The sequence below is a fragment of the Mustela lutreola genome, chromosome 6 (assembly GCF_030435805.1).
Source record: "Mustela lutreola isolate mMusLut2 chromosome 6, mMusLut2.pri, whole genome shotgun sequence".
NCBI lineage: Eukaryota > Metazoa > Chordata > Mammalia > Carnivora > Mustelidae > Mustela > Mustela lutreola.
Window position 1 is genome coordinate 75,316,123 of NC_081295.1, and position 11,541 is coordinate 75,327,663.

Below are 11,541 nucleotides of genomic sequence, written 5' to 3' on the forward strand. Positions count from 1 at the left end.
GACTCAGCCACCCAGGCGCCCACTGCTCAATATTCTTGATCACAAATGTAAGATGTATAAAATGTAACTCTCTTTATTTGGGGGAGCACTTTTGCTGCACTTTAATAAACTGTAATGTTTTCCATATGTTCCCTCCCACTGTTGGTTCCCCCAATCTTACCACCTTTTACACAAAAGTGTGATCTCCTCACCATGTAGGAAAGGCCTAAGTACGATGGAGAAACAATAATAATAAACTATGGCTTGCTGTCCTTTTATGAAAATAATTCTTTGGGGTAATATATAGTGAGGATAGTGGCAAGGTATTAAAATGACAAAAAGGGACACCTGGCTGGCTCAGCCTATGGAGAATGCAACACTTGATCTTGGGGGGTGTGAATTCAAGCCCCATGTGGGGTGTAGAGATTACTTAAAAATAAATTCTTAAAAACCAGTAATAATAAAATGACCAAAAAGGTAAAGAAAAAAGGGAAGAGAATAAAAAGACTGGACCACTCCCAGATAATTGCGTTATACAAAGTTACTGGAGAAAGATTAATACTGATTCATAAAGCTTACATAACAGGGAAATAAAAACAAAATCAAAACAGGAAATCTCACAGTGCAAAAATAAAGCAAATGAAAAATGATGCAGTGATCCTTGACCCTTTCAAGATAACATAGAATTTAAAAGCAAAAAGACACTGAATCTTCCAAAACCCTGATTTCCAAATTATGAAATGTGGAAGGCAGCTATGTCCATCACTGTACTACCAACGCATGCAAACTGTCAAATTTGGAAATTGATATGCTTATACACTAAGGAAAGCCTGCAGAGTTGAAAATATGTATCTATACCATACATTCTAAATCATTTAGGAACCACGGACACCCCTAATGCTTTACTTTTACTTTTACATGTAATAAAATACATTATAAATAGATCATCTACAACTCAAGTCTAAACAGAATTAATATGTCACTTAGTAACCAAAACACTGTTACCTCTGGAATAACAGAATTTTCTTGTAAACATGAATTGTATTTTTGAAATTGTGTTTGAGAGTTTAATAGAAATATGTTTGATTACCAGACTAGAAAATCTGCGAGCTGAGACATGAAATGCACTTCTATTAGGGGGTGAGGAGAATTACTTCATTTAATAACACAATTTTTTTAAAAAAAAGCATGTGGTCCGAAGAATGCCAAAATTCATATTTAAATGTAAAGACAATCTGACCCTTTCCAAAAACGGGCAATTTTTAAAAATCCAGTTAAACTTCAAGAGCCGCAGGACAAATACAGAGTAATCCTAAACTGTCTTTAGATGAAGCCTGGAACACAATTTATTCAACAAATAACTAATGAGCACCCAGCATGCATCAGACGCAGAGGATTACAGAACTGAACAAGATTCTGTCCTCCTGGAGATGACATTAGCTCATTTTCCAAAGCTCTAAACCTTAATACATTAATATAAAATTGGAGTTCACAACGATCTACTTTCCAAAACTCTTAATCTTCTTGCTTAATATAAAATTAAATTTAAAAAAAAAAGCGCGTGAAGAGATAATCTTGCCAAAACCCTGACGTATGAACTTCACACCTGGGGGAAAAGAAAGAATTCATAAACCAGTTTCTCAAAAAAACGAACCGTAACACCTAGCTGGACGCTAGGCTGTGCCCAAGGCTGCCTCTGCTGGCCGCCTGGGTGCATCCTTCCAGCAGATTCTCAACTCCCGACACCTGTATCCAACTTGCCACTCTAAAAACACATCCCTTTAGGGAAAGCAGGAGGTTCCCGAGTAGGCATCACCAGAATACCCCAGCCTCACGTAGCTCCGGAAAAATCTTAACTTCTCGAAGGGCCTTCCCTAACTGGTACCAAACGTTGCCTGTAAGGGACTGAGCGATCACCAACTGTATACAGCACACAGCGGGTTCCGAAATGAACAAAAATCCCCGGCTACTTCTACGCGCTGCTAAAATAACGCTTTGCGTGGCTACACGTTTAGCTAAAACAGGAAGAAAGCATCTGCTCATTCAGTCGAAACATTACTGTGACATATTTTTACCTGAGCAGCTGAAAATCCAACGGTACTCCTCCCTACCCCCCCACCCCCCGGCCCCCAAATAAACCACTAGCCCTCCTGTCCTCCCCACCCCCGCCCGCCGCACGCAGCCCACCGGGCCGGGAGGGAGCTGGGCGGGCGGGGAAAGGGTCAAGCTCTCCTTCGCCACCACTCGGCCTTCCGAGCTCCAGGAGAGGTTGTCAGGTTCACCGGGTCTGCGCCCAGCGCCATTAGCACACCTTCGAGCGCTCTCCCGAGCCTGGGCGGGAGGCAAGTTTGGTGGGTCCTGGCCCCGGGGCCCCCCGCCCGCCTCTCCCCAACGCCAGCATCAGCTGCGGCCGGCGGCTAGGGCTGGTCCCCGCCTCACCCACCTACCTACAGGGCGGGGGCGCCGACTCCTCGGGTCCGGGAGAAGGGGATCGGGCGCACGCATTTCTGGGAGCGGTGGCCTCTGCAGCTCGGCGCGGGGGAGCGCATCCTCTAGGGTGGGGGAAGGAGGGGTCGGGGGAGGTTCGTGCGGCTAGGAGGAGCAGTGGCGGGAGGGAGGAGCGCCGAGGCGCGCGCCCCCGGGGACCGGCGTCCGGAGCTGGTGGACTCGGGCGCCGCCAGGACTCCTCAGTCCTCTCCCCGAGCGCGGCACCTTGCCAACCCTGCAGCTGCGCCCGCGGTCAGGGCATCGGCCGCGACAGGCTCGCGGGCCCGGCCGGAGGCGGGGAACTGCGGGTGGCGCGACGCGGTGCAGACGCCCGCCTCTAGCTCCGCCCGGCCCGCGCCACGCTCTGCGCCCCTCCGCAGCGGCGGGGGCCAGGAAGCTCCGCGGCGGGGCTCGGCGGCTTGGGTTGCGGCATCCTCCCCGCCCCGGCCACCTCCGAGCTGGAAGGCTGAGTACCCCCGCCACCCCTCGGCTGCCGCAGCCTCCGCGGCCCCGACACAGCCCCGGCCCTGGCCGGGCGGCTCCGCCCCGGAGAGCTGCGCGCGCGGCCTCCGCAGGCCTCGGCCCATTGTGACGCGTCCGAGAGGGAGCTCGCTGCTACCCGGGCGGCCGGACGCGGGGCGGCGCAGTCTAGGAGGGTCGTCTTACCTCGCCCCGGGCCGCATCCCCTACAGCTGGCTCGCCACGACCACCACTCTTCGCGGAAAGTGAAGCTTTGAGAGCAGAGCTGGAGTTATAAAGCCGTCTCTCCGAGTTTTAAAGCCTTGAGTTTCCGTCCAGCTTGGGGACCGCTGGCCACAATAAAGTCATCCTTCTGTCCTTTCCGGCTTTACGTTTCTCAAAGGGGCCCACCATCTCCCCCCCCTCCCGCTCCCGACCTGGTACAGCATCCCGGATGCTGCCAAATTGCAATCAGTACAGCAGTAGGGACGTAGCTATTGGATTTTCCAGGCCGAGTCTTGGCAGAGATCCTAGAGAGCCTTGGTTGGGAGGATTTGCATCAGCAACGGGGCAGTGCTGGTGAGCTTCCCATCCCTTCTTGGGAGCTCTTTGCTCTTTGGTCCCATGACCAGCACTGCAAGATGACTAGGAGGATTTGGCCTTGAGTTTTACCCTTACACATACGGGGAAAAAAAAGTCAAGGCAGAGTCTGCAGCTGGTCTGATAACACTGGTATGTCAGAGGCCATACACAAAGCACACTAGATAGTGGCCTCCTTTGGGTTGTTGATGCCGCTTACGGGCTTGGGCATTTCAGTTGCAAGTGGTCACGTTATACTGTCTTGCAAGGTATGGAATAATTGTCCAATTCTGAACTAAACATATATAAAATTGGACATCCGGTTTATATCTTTAGGCAATTGCAGTAATTTGCAAATTATTTTCAAGGGAAAAATTAGACTCTTAAAATACAAAGAGCTGATTTTATTGAATCAAAAAGAACATTGTTTGAGATCTCCAGAGAAACTTAGCCATTCTCACACTTGTTTGATGAGTGCTTTTATGATGTTGAAATCTAACATTTTTTTTTAATGGCTAAGATAAGACATGTTCCGTAGGAGTACAATCTGATAAAATCGCTAAGTCTTCTTGAGAGGAGTTCCATGTGGAGCAGGGTAGAAGCTGAACTGCTTAGGAGTCAGGAAAACAGTGGCTCATGACTTCTCCACTTTGAGGACTCTGATAGCTACAGTTTATATTCAAAAGATACCTATTATTATTCATGATATTTCCTCCCAAATGCAGAATAACCCAATTATAGAAATATTCATGTATATAGGTGATGCATAAGGACAGAATGAAGTCACTTCATGAGAATTTAGCAGTTGCTTACTCTAACATGTTTATAAAGAAGTGTGCCTTAGAATGCAGTTTATAGGACATTTGTAGAAATGTTCATTGAGTGGCAATTATTGACTATCCGTCCTGGTATAATAGAGATTTCTGCTCCCCAGCTTAGACGTAGAGAAAAATTACCCTTAAAGATTCATCACTAGGGTTCCTGGGTGGCTCAGTGGGTTAAAGCCTCTGCCTTCAGCTCAGGTCATGATCTCAGGGTCCTGGGATCGAGTCCCGTATCGGGCTCTCTGCTTGGCAGGGAGCCTGCTTCCTCCTCTCTCTGCCTTCCTCTCTGCCTACTTCTGATCTGTCTTTGTCAAAGGAATAAATAAAATCTTTAAAAAAAAAAAAAGATTCATCACTAGTTCCTTCTCATTAATTTAACGTTTATTGATTGGCCCAAGCCCTGTCCTTCTGGAGAGAGACACCAGAGGAAAAAAAAAATAATTTCCTTATCCCCTAGTAGATATGTACTGTCCAACACTAGCTACATATGGCCACTTAAATTTAACTTAAAAATGTATTTTTTCATTACACTAGCCACACTTCAAATGCTGAAGAGCTACACATGGCTAGGGACTACTCTTTTAGATAGAATAGATCATCTCCAGTATTATAAAAAAAATTATTCTGGGCAGTGCCACTCTAAATAGAAGGTAAAATTTTAATTGGGAGATAAGATGGAATACATAACATAATTTGAGAAATCTTAGTACACTAAAGATTGAACCTCAATAGAACATGTACTGTTTAAGAACATGGCAGTCTCTTAAGAATTCAGGCTCTGATCTCAGACTATAGCTCTACCTGTGCTGACATAGGATATGTTGCTTAACCTCTGTTGCTTTATCTGTAAAAAGGAGATAATAGTATCAACTTTATAGGATGGATATAGAGATTAAATGAGGTAATCCATGAATGATGCTTAGACTTAGAATAGGACCAAGAAAAGTTAGCTATGACTCTTATACGTTATTATAGTAAAGGTTTTCTTTCTTAAAAGTTGTATCCTTTGGGTGCCTGAGTGGCTCAGTCAGTTAAGCTTCCAATTCTGGATTTCAGCTCAGGTCATGATCCCAAGGTTGTGAGATCAAGCCCTGCCACAGGCTCCAGGCTCAGTCCAGTCTGGGGAGGCTTTGAGAAACATCAACAAACAACAGCAACTGTCACTGCAAATATGTGCAGTATTTTTCTTATGTATGTATCTAAATATCATTTTGTAAGGAGAGGCGTGGAGGGATCGGGTAACTGGATGATGAACACTGGAGAGGGTATGTATTGTAATGATCACTGGGTATTATATAAGACTGATGAATCACAGAGCTGTACCCCTGAAACAATACATTATTTGTTAATTAATTGAATTTAAATTTAAAAAGGAAAAACAAAAAAAAAATAATTTTGTAATGAAGTGTGGCTAGTGTGTCTTTTTTTTTCCCCCAAGGGAGGGAGAGCATATGCCCACACTGAGGCATGGGGGTAGGAGTGGAGGGAGAGGGGAGAATCTTAAGCAGAATCCATGCTGAGGCCAAGGTGGGGGCTCAGTCTTATGACCCTGAGCACTTGACCTCAGTGAAATCAAGAATCAGATAGAAGCTCAACCAACTGAGCTACCGATGTGCCCCTAGTGTGTCTGTTTTTTTTTTTTTTTCTTAATAAACATATAATGTATTTTTATCCCCAGGGGTACAGGAGTGTGTCTGTTTTTTAAGCACAACACTCACTGGTTACCTTTCCTTGAACTGGAATTCCAGGAACATCAGCAAATACTGCTCTAATAGTTTGCCATAATGAAAGCCTCATTGGATAAGCAATGAGCTCTCAACCACTGAAAGAACTGAAACTCCTTTGGAGGTTTTCTCTTTCAAGGTATTGGAGAAAAGATTTGTGTATTGGGTGATGAGTTTAGTCTGCTGGCACCAAGAAAGTTCACTCTTAATGGTTAAACCTATCCCTCTCTTCCTAGCAGAGAAACATGTCCTTTCACATGCCTGACTTGAGCTGGTTGAGACACAGGAGTTCCAAAGGGAAGTAAATGCTAATGACATCTGTGGAAATGGACTGCTGTCTGGTCGCCTGTCAGCATGCAAAACGAAAGGCTGATTATTTATATCAAGCCCAACAAATTTGCTCTTTTTTTAAAGTCACAGTTCATTAAAAAAAATTATCTGCTCTTGGAGAGTTTCTGCCGCTTTATTTCTGCTGGAAAGTCTGTTCAGTAGCTTGAGAATTCATTACATGTTTTTTTACATTTTCTGGAAAACTTAGTCAAATAAGCTGGTACAAAGACACTGCAGCTAAGATATAATTTAAAATTCTGAAATGAACCCCTAAAAAGAACTGGTAGTTGTTGCCTTGGATTCATTAGATGAAAGAAATTTACAGTGCAATGAACTGAAAAGGGTTTTTTTCAAAGGACGTAACTATAGATTCACAATTGAAAAAAAATATATATGGAAGTCCCAGGTTTCCCCTTGCCCCTCTCCCACAGCTCCAGTTGTCCCTCCATGGTAACATCTTGGGTAACTCCAGTACAACATCAAAATCAGAAAAATGACACAGGTACGATCTTTCAAGCTTATTTGTATTTCATCAGTTTTACATATTCTCTTTTGTGTTTGTGTGTCTTATGCAATTGTATCATCTGTACAGATTATCCCAATAAGACACAGGACTGCTCTAGTTCCACAAAGCTCTCGTGACCTGCTTCCTTACAATTGCATCCATCTTCCTCTCCACCACATCTCTGATTCCTGCAAATCACTCATCCCTTCTCATCTCTAAAATTTAAAAAACACTATATAAAAGGAATCATACTGTATGTAACTTTTTAGATTTTTTTTTCATAACTCCCTTGGGATCCACCCACGTTGTTATGTGGATTGATGGTTTGTTCCCTTTTTTGATACGTATTCCATGGTATGGATGTACCACAGTTTAACTGTTCACCCACTGAAGAATATTTTTGTGGTTTCCAGTTTGGGCTTATTATAAAAAAAAAGCTGCTATAAACATTTGTGGACAGACTTTGTGTAAACACGAGTTTTCATTTCTCTGGGATAAGTTCCCAAGAGCACAAGTGACGGGTCAGATGATAAGTGCATGTTTAGTTTTATAAGAAACTGCCAAATTATTTTCCAGAGTAGCTGTACCATTTTACATTCCCATCAGTAAAGTATGCATGATGAGTGGCACATTTTTAATCTATTAAATATATTTATTAAAGTATAGTCCTACATGTCTCTTAATATCCACTACTCTACTGTAATTCCTTATTTACTTGAACCCTACCAGACTGAACTTCAAGGTCAGGAATCCCATTTTGTTCATCTTGATGTCCTTCGTGCCTAACATAGTCCGTGCCTAATACAGTCCCTGCCATATATTAGTGAATAAATATTTGTTTAATAAATGAACAAATTAATGAACAGAAGAATAGCTGAGTCAGACTGAAATCAAATTGAAAAATAAATTTGTCAATAAATTATAAGTGACTTTGAATGGGATACAATGATTTTTCTTCCAATATATAGCAACATTTTTAAATCAGAAATCGGCACTCTATAAGAAATTGGAGCAAATCTGTAAAAACTAAATGCCAAATTATGTTGGGCCAAGTTATTCATATTAGTACTTTGGTAAAAGAAGAAGATTGGAAATAATCTAAATGACTGATATGAACTGCTTTAATAAAATACCTAAATAGTGGAATATGATATATGATATATGATATATCAAAAGTAATGAGAAAAGTTTTTATGTAAAGAATGTCCCTCTTTTAAAAGATATTAATTTTAAGAAGTTAGAAAAAGTATGTAGAGTATGTCCCTCTTTGTGTAAAAATAAAACAAAGAGATTAAAAAAGAAAAGATATGCATAAAGACCTTAATTCTCTCTAAGCCAGTCTATAAACTGCAGGGTGTGCCTGAACCGTCTTGGGACAGAAGGTAAAGTGCTCAAAAATATATCAAAAGAATACGGGAGCAAACTTAAAGGGACTCCTCTGGCCAAATTTGGGACAATTTAATTATTAAGAAAAATGACAGTGCTGCATTATAACACACTGAATAAAAACAGAAAAAGAATATATGAGTCCAGTCTGATATTTCAAAATTAGAGAATAAAAAGAGAAAGAAGAGAAAGGGAAGTTATTTACAAGAGAAAAATAAAATGAAAACACCATTTTGCAATTACCACGGTAATAATTGATTCAAGCAAAGATTGTCAGTGGGTGAAAGTTTACTGAGGAACAGAAGATTCATATATTCTCAAAGCATGGTGGGCACCTTAACCAAATGCTTGAATTTACTATATGTTTCCTACTGTAAAAAAATTAGCACAAACTCAATGGCTTAAAACAACACAAATGTATTATCCTACAATTCTATAATCCGGAAGTCTGGCATTGGGTCTTACTAGGATAAAATCTAGGTGTTGGGAGGGCTGTTTTCTTTCTGGAGGCTCAAGTGAAGAATCTGCTTCCTTGCCTTTTTCAGCTTCCAGAGGCCACCTGAATCCCTCGGCTCAAGGTCCTCTTCCCCTTCTTCAAAGCCAACAAAGGTAGGTTGAGTTTTCTTCAGACCACATCACTGGGACACTAACTCTCCTACCTCTCTCCTTCACTTATACGGACGCTTGTGATGATTTTGGACCCCCTCAGAGAATCCAGGATAACTTTCCTGTGTCTCAGAATCCTTAATTACATCTGCAAAGTTCCTATTGCCATGTAAAGTAACAGATTCATGTGTTCTAGAGATTAGGATGGGGGACATCCCTGTGGGGGCTATTATTCTGCCTACAACATTGACCATGATAGACAATATGATACATCAGCATTATGCCATTCTGACGTCATGTACTGAGAAGGACACATAATTTAAGGTTCTTTTCTTTTCAAAAGAGATATTTATCTGAATTGATAAATTCAGTTCTGAAAGAACTGTCTTTCACGATTCAAAAAGATCAATATTGTTAAGAAAAATTGGGAATTGTTTCAGAATTATTCCGGAATAATGGTTTCAGAATCTTAAAAGTCTAAGAAGTGTTATTTTGACAAGTGAAACATTAGTTTTTAACTGTATAATAAAGAATAATATTGTATTACCTTTAAATTACCTAAATGTGATAATTGTATTCCTTGTCCTTAGGAAATACAGGATAAAGTATTTAAAAGTAAAGTATTACGATGCCTGCAACTAACCCCAAATGCTTCAGAAGAAAGATGAAGAGAAAGCGAATATAGCAAAAAATCAACAACTGGTGAATCTAGATCAGTACTGGAAAATAGAAATAAAATACAAGGCACATATATAAGTTTAAATAGTCTAATAGATACCTTAAAAAGTGAAGAGAAAGTGAAATAAATTTTTATGATATTTTAGCCTGATATATTTCTTTAAAAAATTTTTTTATGTAGAGAGGGACAGAGAGAGAGCACCCACCTGAGCGGTGTGAGGGGCAAGAGGGAAAGGGAGAGAGAGAATCCCAAGCTGACTCAACGCCAAGTGTGGGTCAGGACAAGGGGCTCAATCTCATCACCCCGAGATCATGAACTCAATCAGCTGAAATCAAGAGACCCCTCCCAACCGAACGAGCCACCCAGGTGCCCCAACCTGATATATTTCTAATTTAAAAACAATCAAAGTAAACACTATTGAGCTATTTTACTTTTCTTTCCTTCTATATTAAGGCTTAAAAAACAAGTAGGCAAGGGTGCCTGGGTGGCTTAGTGGATTAAGCTGCTGCCTTTGGCTGGGGTCATGATCTCAGGGTCCTGGGATCCAGCCCCGCATCTGGCTCTCTCCTCAGCAGGGAGCCTGCTTCCCTTCCTCTCTCTCTGCCTGCCTTTCTGCCTACTTGTGATCTCTGTCTGTCAAATAAATAAATAAATAATCTTTAAAAAAAAAAACAAACATCGAGTAGGCAGTCATCACCTATAGAACATTTAAGTTTGCGCTAGCTGCATTTCAATCCACAATAGTCACATGGGCTGGTCTTACTAAATTGGACAGCACAGGTTCAGATGAAGGGAATATGTGTGTTCATTGTCCTACACTTGCAATTTTCTGTAGGTTTGGAATTTTTCAAGATAAAAAGTTGGAAAAAAGAGAGATATTAGTTTGTGTATGCATAGACTGTTTCTAGGATACAGAAGAAACTTAACACTGGTTACCTCTGGGAAGAAGAAATTAGTGACTGGGGAAAAGAGAGGGATGGTGGTGTTTATTGCACCTTTCTGTCCTTTTGAGCATATTGTGATTAAGCCTATTAAAACTTAAAATTATTCTAAAAAAATAATATTCACTTTGTCTTCCTGTTCAAAACCAGATTCTTTTCTTTTTTTTTTTTTTTTTTTTAAAGATTTTATTTATTTATTTGACAGAGAGAGATCACAAGTAGGCAGAGAGAGAGGAGGCAGCAGGCTCCCCGCTGAGCAGAGAGCCCGATGCGGGACTCGATCCCAGGACCCTGAGATCATGACCCGAGCCGAAGGCAGCAGCTTAACCCACTGAGCCACCCAGGCGCCCGTTCTACTAAGCTCTGATAACGAGCAATTCAGAGGAAAGAGCTCCACCTACTGAACCTGATTTCCTAAGAATTCCTTGATAGAGGAAAGTGTGTGTCCTATTTAAAATATAATTAAGTTTAGAAATTTGTTGTGATTTTACTATCTTTATCAGCCCTTAAAAATCCGTTTAATCTTCCTGCTTGCATATTATTATTATTAAAGATTTTATCGATTTATTTATTTATTTATTTATTTGACAGAGAGAGAGAGAGTGCAAGCAGGGGGAGCAGCAGGGAGAGGGAGAAGCAGGCTCCCCACTGACCAGGGAGCCTGACGCGGCGTTTGATCCCAGGACAAGGACATCATGACAAGCGGAGGACAGACGCTTAACGGACTGAGCCACCCAGCACCCCCCCGCCCTGCACATTATTAAACATTTTAGACAAATTTTTATCAATAATCTAAACCATCTCAGGGTTGCCTGAAAACAAGAAACAATATTCAAATAGAGGCTCACCTAAGTTCTACGATGGTGGATGACAGCGGGAACTCATCGTGGGGCCAGAGGTTGTGAGCAAGTTCATGGTGAATTGCTATCAGCTTTCCTTAAGCCTCCGTCCATCTTGCAGCGGAGCTGGTTCTCTGGGGTTACGTTTGTTCAACTGGAACGGTTGGCACTTCAAAGTGGAGTTACATCCTGTTGCCTTCGGC

The 11,541-nt window shown here is 41.9% G+C and overlaps 1 protein-coding gene across 8 annotated transcripts in view; it reads right to left on the reverse strand.

Moving 5' to 3' along the window:
* Window positions 1–11,539, reverse strand: part of NCOA7 (nuclear receptor coactivator 7) — a 160,344-nt gene extending 148,805 nt beyond the window's left edge. For 2 of the 8 annotated variants that reach the window (XM_059177643.1, XM_059177637.1), the window contains exon 1: window positions 2,427–2,928. The gene's annotated coding sequence lies outside the window, so the exon portion shown is untranslated. Of the gene's footprint in view, window positions 1–2,426; window positions 2,949–3,132; window positions 3,272–11,347 lie in introns of those variants that run through there. The other 6 variants (XM_059177639.1, XM_059177641.1, XM_059177644.1 and 3 more) reach the window with 6 other exon arrangements.
* Between the last annotated feature and the right edge of the window lie 2 nt (window positions 11,540–11,541).